Source organism: Phyllobates terribilis, unplaced genomic scaffold (genome assembly GCF_046119375.1).
Source record: "Phyllobates terribilis strain yellow unplaced genomic scaffold, ASM4611937v1 Scaffold_8__6_contigs__length_399053987, whole genome shotgun sequence".
NCBI lineage: Eukaryota > Metazoa > Chordata > Amphibia > Anura > Dendrobatidae > Phyllobates > Phyllobates terribilis.
The window spans coordinates 192,071,882-192,078,866 of NW_027362768.1; the positions used below are offsets into that span (position 1 = coordinate 192,071,882).

General features: G+C 38.6%; 1 long non-coding RNA gene across 1 annotated transcript in view; it reads right to left on the reverse strand.

Annotated features, from left to right (window-relative positions):
- Positions 1 to 6,783, reverse strand: part of LOC141156479 (uncharacterized) — a 50,112-nt gene extending 43,329 nt beyond the window's left edge. The window contains exon 1 of the long non-coding RNA XR_012247635.1: positions 6,698 to 6,783. This is a non-coding gene — a long non-coding RNA (uncharacterized lncRNA). The remainder of the gene's footprint in view (positions 1 to 6,697) is intronic.
- Positions 6,784 to 6,985: the final 202 nt, after the last annotated feature.

Genomic DNA, 6,985 nt, shown 5'->3' on the forward strand with positions numbered 1-6,985 from the left:
ATTGAAATTCAAAAAAGAAGTACTGAAAAGCTGCACTCACAGTTTCATAAAATGAATAGTTCTTTATTTCATCATACAGGTAAAAGTGGTGAGAAGCAGGGAGAGCGAGGAAGAAAGTGGACGACAGCTGTTTCACGCTATAACTAGCGCTTCTGCAGGTCCATGATTGATCCTCCCCCATGCTTAACCGTTGGCGAGATGTTCTTTTCCTGAAATTCTGTGCCCTTTTTTCTCCACACATACCTGTGATCATTGTGGCCGGAGACTTCTATTTTACTTCATCGGTCCACAGGACTTGTTTCCAAAATACATCAGGCCTGTTTAGATGTTCTTTTGCACTTCTGACGCTGAATTTTATGGTGAGGACGCAAGAGAGTTTTTCTTCTGATGACTCTTCCATGAAGGCCATATTTGTGCAGGTGTCTCTGAACAGTAGAACAATGTACCACAACTCCAGAGTCTGCTGAATCTTTCTGAAGGTCTTTTACAGTCAAGCGGGGATTCTGTCTTGCCTCTCTAGCAATCCTACGAGCAGCTCTCACTGAAATTTTGCTTGGTGTTCCAGACTTTATCTTGACCTCTACTGTTCCTGGTAACTGCTATTTCTTAATTACATTTTGAACTGAGAAAAGGGCAACTTGAAAACTCTTTGCTATCTTCTTATAGCCTTCTCCTGCTTTGAGGGCCTCCACCATTTTCATTTTCAGAGTGCCAGGCAGCTGCTTTGAAGAACCCATGACTGCTGGCTTTTGGCACAAGGTTAGAGGAGGCTTGGTATTTATAAAGCTGGGACATTGATGTAACCTGACCTTTCCTAATGACGATAGTGAACAAGCCATAACCCTAACCGGATAATTAAAGTATGAAACCTTAGTCAAAGTTATCTGAGCTCACAAATCGCCATGGGTGCCTAAACTTTTGCATCGGCCCATTTTCCTTTTTGTAATTTTTAAAATGTAAAAGTTGAAAATATATATAATTCTTTTTTTTTTTGCCTAACATACAAATGAAATGTGTCATCTTTAACTTGAAGACTTTTAGGGATCATTTCATCTTCAACTTGCTTAACTGTTCACAATAACCGTAATTTTGACCAGAGGTGCCCAAAGTTCTACATGTGACTGTACCTGTAACAACAGCGACAATGGCTAACTCCGATCGCTGCTGTTTAACCAGTTAACCCTTTAATGACATATGTGGTACTGGTACTTCATATGCCGGCTCCCTGATGCGAGCCTGCATCTTTCTTGCTGATGATGGCTGATTTAATCAGCCATCATCTGCCTTTAACAGCCACGAGTGGAGCAGAGCTCTAGCCACAGCTGTTAATCTGTTAAATCCAGCTGTCAGTCTCTGACAGCAGCATTTAACACGCGCCGGCACAGGAGAGTGTCATTACATGCGCTCGTTGGTGATTGCGGGCGCCGTTTGGTTGCAATGACAGCTAATCTAATTTGGAAACAGCGTAACGAGAAAATAAATCGAAACGCCAGAATTACCATATTTTGGCCACAGCAACATTACAATAAAATTAATTAAGAGGCAATCAAAGCATTGTATCTAACCCAAAATGGTATCAGTAAAAATATCAGCTCAGGACGTAAAGAATAAGCCCTCACACAGCTTCATATCCTGAAAATTGTAAGCGTTACGGGTCTCGGGAAATGGCAGCAAAATATTTTTTTTTTTATTTTTTACAAATTTCCGAATTTTTTTTTCAACACTGAAATAAAAAGATAATACATGTTTGGTATCTGCGTTCTCGTTCTGACCTGGAGAATCATATTGGCAGGTCAGTTTTACCATATAATGAACATAGTAAATAAAAAAAACCAAAATACAATTATTGAATTGCAATTTTATTTGCAATTTCAACACACTTGTAATTTTTTTTTACCCGCTTTCCAGTGCTTCACATGATGAAATGAATGGTGTCATTCAAAAGTACAATTTGTCCCACAAAAAAAAAAAACAAGCCTTCATATGGTTAGGTGGACTGAAAAATAAAAAAAAGTTATGGCTCTTGGAAGAAGAAAAGGAAAAAACAAAAGCAAAAAAAAAAAAAATTAAAAATCGCCCGGGAAGTGAAGGGATTAAAGGAGATGAAGAGATTAAAAAAATTAAAGCAGTTTATTAATCGCTGCAGCAAACATAAAAAATTCTAATTAAGGGTGATCAAAATATTATAGAATGATAGAATCCTTGAATGTTAGAGTTGGACGGGACCTCCGGAGTCATCGTATCCAACCCCCGGCTCAATACATATGTATCATAAACTGGTATCAATAAAGATATCAGCTCCCCATGCAAAAAAGACCTCAAATAGATCCATTGATGGAGAAATAAAAATTAAGTCTTACAAAAAAGTGAGTCAAACCATTTTTTCTTTTTGAAATTTCCTAAGTTTCTTATTTTTTTTTTCACTGCTTAAATAAAATAATAAAAGGATGCAAGTTTGGTATCGCGGTAAATCACCCTGACCTGGGGAATGCCATTACCAGGTTATTATTATTCTCACAAGCATTGAAGTCGGGTTTTTTAACCATTTCACCGCACATTTTTCAGTACATTATATGGTAATGTGAATGGTGTCATTCAAAACTCGTCCCTCATAAAAACAAGCCTCATACCGCGGTGTTGACAGAAAAATAAAAGAGTTTTGGCTCTTGGATAAAGGAGAGGAAATAAAGCGCAAGAATGAAAGTTGGCCGCAAGGGAAAAGGATTCATTCCTTATCGCTCCCCTTTATAAGACAAGACCAAGTCCATTTGCAATTTTATTATGTTATAAAGTTTCAGTATTTCTTTCAGGCTTTATATAAAAAAAATAAAAAAATAAACTACTTTATAAAAGCGTCTTGATTTGGAAGACGTTATGATCCTCAGAACTTTTCTTACAAGCCGTCCGTCGTATTATTATATTTTCCCGTTGGATGTAATATATTTAAATTAAAGATAAAAATTTCCATAAAGCGAGAAGTGGAGAAAACTTTTAAATTAAAATTCATCATCTCTATAATGGAAACAAATATTGTTCTCGCCGAATTGATCTGAATTGTAAATGTGTTGCATAAAGAAGCGCGTTTCACTTAAGACACATAAATACCAGGCTTTATTTCTCAAATACCAACTTAATTAATCCCAGACACCGCATTATCACTGTCTCTATGAAGACGATTAAAAATTAATATTACGAATGGAAACTATTGAGATACAAAAGCAATAACACAGTGTGTGCGGACGTACGGGCGGAATCAATGCGATTAGCTCTCATTTCCTGAAACGCACATGCGACTCGCTTGTTTTCTGGCTAATAGAACCAGTCCTAAAACTAATTAAGGTAAGGAGTGAGCTCTACTTTACAGTCCGCCTACACATCTACCATCAACCGCCATTGCAAAAAAAAATATGGATCAAGTTCACAAGATAAAGAATTCATTTTTTACATGCAGTTTTATGGAAAGCTTTGGCTATGCTTGACAATATAATGGCGGCATCTCGATGTATACCGGCCAGACATATTGAAAAATGGTCGTCTATAGACACCTTAGTTTTATATGTCCCGAGATTTTTTTTTATTGCATAAGCTAAAAGTATCACAGAAACACGGAGAGAACTAGTCTAAGAAACTACAGGAGGCAAAGAAGGTCAGATTTGATGTCAAGCATTTTTCTGAGCAGTCTAGAATAGATTTGATGTACACCATATATATTAATACATACAATTTCCCTATGGCAATGCTGTATATTAATTATTATTATAAATGCAAATTTCCAGAATTTTTTTTTTTTCAGACAAATTCACTCAAATCATCCTTCAAACTCGATTGATTTGGTCCAAAATCGAAATTGCTGGAAATAGTCATTTATGAGACTTTGATGTCTCTCCAGACCCCAAAGTATAATAAACAGAGGACTAAGAAGTAGATGAAAAAACACTAGAATCTTATACTCTCCTGTTCTAGATCTAGACCCCTTGTTCTGCTGCCGAACCTCCCACCAGATCCTCTACAACCTCCCTCCAGTCCACATGGGGCACGATGGTTGTTACCAGAAAATTCGAAGAGCAAACATTGACCGGAAGAAGAGAGTGGAAGATCGAGGAGCCATGGTGGCAGGAGAGGTGAAGGGCGGACACGGACAGGCGAGTGTAAACTTTCATTATTTTTAACCCCCCTCTCGGCCATATAGAGAATTCGGTACAATTGAAGACTGCTTGATTACTTTTTGCTGGATTTGTGGAAATCGAATCCCTGAAAAAATTCATATTTCTACAAATCGGAATTTTGGGAGAAATTCCTATGAATTTGAATAGTCACGGATGGATTTGCTCATCTCCAATCATTATTGTTATTATATTTTATTATATAATTTATAAGATTCCTCATCTATGGTAAAGCTGACGGACGGCTCTGGGAGTTACATTGTGGCTTTTGATTAGTAGACGCACACTGGACGTTGAGGAATCGATTCTCTTCATTGTTGCAGAATGTTTAAAGCAGATGATTCAACACAGATTTGAAAAAAAAATCTCTCCAAAGTATCGACGGCCAATTACCTAAAGATGCTGAAGAATCCTTAATACTTGCATCTCCTTGGAGACGTTTGCAGCAATTACTTTTAGGCCAAAGTGCAAAAACGGACAAGAGAGCTTTCCTGGACTGATACAGATAACTCTTCCCCTACGTATGGCCATGAATCCTCCCTGATACTATCATGGTAAACCTGAGCTGCTCCTCGTAATATCCCGATACCTAATGTACAACATGACGTCTAGTACCTGATATTAGCACATAGTTCAATAATCTCCAAAAATAATGCTGTGCTCCATTACACAGGTATCCCCCTAAAATCAATGCCCCTGTGTTCAGCTTTCCCGGGTCCTTCCCTATAATGTTGCCCTGTACATGAGCCCTGACTCGGTCAGTCTGAATATTGGCAAGTTAACACTATATATAGATTTTTTTGTATCTCATGAAGACTCTCAAACCTGAATCCATGGCCAACTACTCCCCCTAAAAATAAAAATACCCCCCCCCCCGTAACTGATGGACTATGGCATTATCTCCATTCGTAGTTCTTCTGCCATTGTATCTCTCTACAGCTTGTAGCGCCTCCTGCGGCCCAACAAAGCATGCTGGGATTTGTAGTTACACTGACTGTCATTGGTGTAACTCGTCAATCCTAAGGTCAGGACCGGTCTCCTGGTGCCATAATACCGGGATTACAGGTGAAAAGGCAGCGACCAACTGACTCAATGGCACTAAAATAACTAATAATATTAATATAGGGAAAATGTATATTCTTGTACCGTGTTAGCCAGTAGATAGAAAAATTTTTAGATTTGAGAGTCCTCAGTGGTTGATACCTTTTAATGGCTAACTGAAAAGATGGTAACAAATTGCAAGCTTTCGAGACTACGCAAGTCTCTTCATCAGGCTGATGAAGAGACCTGCGTAATCTCGAAAGCTTGCAATTTGTTACCATCTTTTCAGTTAGCCATTAAAATGTATCAACCACTGAGGACTCTCAAATCTAAATATTTTAATAATATTAAGTGTTTTTATATATTTGTCTCTTTGTCTTCTATGTCTGGATTTTATATAGAGTTAAATTTATAAGTTATATTCATGCAACTCATTATAAAGTGTAAAACACATTATTTATCTCCAGTCCTGCGAGTTCTCTATGATCGACGACGTCATGTTCTTTGCATTTTTCTCACATCTGTAATGTTTTGTTTGTTTTTTAGTCTTAGTAATAAAAAAAGAGAATTTTCAAAAAAAAAGTATAAAATGTGAACTGTTCGTGTTACTTTGTGCCCATTTTTCGCCCCCGCGCCGTTTTCCCGAAGCCTTGAAATGCCTAATCCTCAGAGGTTACAAGCCTCCTATGGCGAGCTCGGCTTAGATTTATTATTATGGAAGTGTCAACTGATAACTTCAAACTTAGTTTTGAAGAGCGTGGTCAAGTGTTACCGATCCTCGGCTATGGTCTCCTATGTAGGAGATAGAGCTCCTGTCAGTCTAATTAGTGTGAGCGCGGTCCGACGGTCCGATCAATAATTATGTTACAAGAACGACATCAGACAACCGTATCCTGAGGACCCCAACAAACAGAGCAGGGGAAAAAAAAAAAAAAGAAACAGCTGCCTCCTTCTTAGAGATTTCTTTCAGAATATCATTTCTAAGAGGTTTCGACAAGACACTATGGAGAGAAGCTGCAGGAGGGATTGTTACTGTGTCTCCATTGTCAATGACAAAGGACATCAGACTATAAAAAAAAAATCCAGAGGAAAGATCCATAAACATATTTCTAGACCGGCCGATATTATTGTATGAGTGCTCGCCGGGAGGCGCCGCACCGATGGAAAATCTTCTAGGACAGTTCCTGCTGGGTAATACTTTGCAAACGAGTGTCTTTTTTAATTCCTTGATATGCTTCCATTGGGACTTGGATGGATGAGTCGTGTAAACCGGTTGTAAGTATTTGATGGTAGCTTGGAGAAGTCATTGCTTTATGGGTTGAGAAACTAAGTAGTTATTGTCTCCTGTGCCTTTAAATTACTACTGGATCCATAAGGAAACAGCTTCAGGTCACCACCAAAAATACAGAAAATGCTGAAAATCCCAACTCATAACGCAAATGTGTAAAAACCCCCACAAACTCTAGTAATACTGCCAACTTCTAGTACTGTACCTTAGATGTTCTTGGCCGAGATAAGGAACCCCTGCTGGTTTTTACCAGTCCATGCGGCTGTAGTCCTCAAAGCCGAATGGATACCCTTGCTAAGCACTACTTTTATGAGAGGCTTTGTGCTATTGAGAACAATGGGACTGTCTTGAGGTTTAAGCAAGGGGGAATTTGCCAGGAGATGTGTGTTTATTTGGTATGCCAGAAGAGGAAGCCAGGAGACCAGCGGGGGCACCGGCAGCAGTGCAGGGGAACAATGGCGGAACGGTGCATGAGGGATTTTTATATTATTAT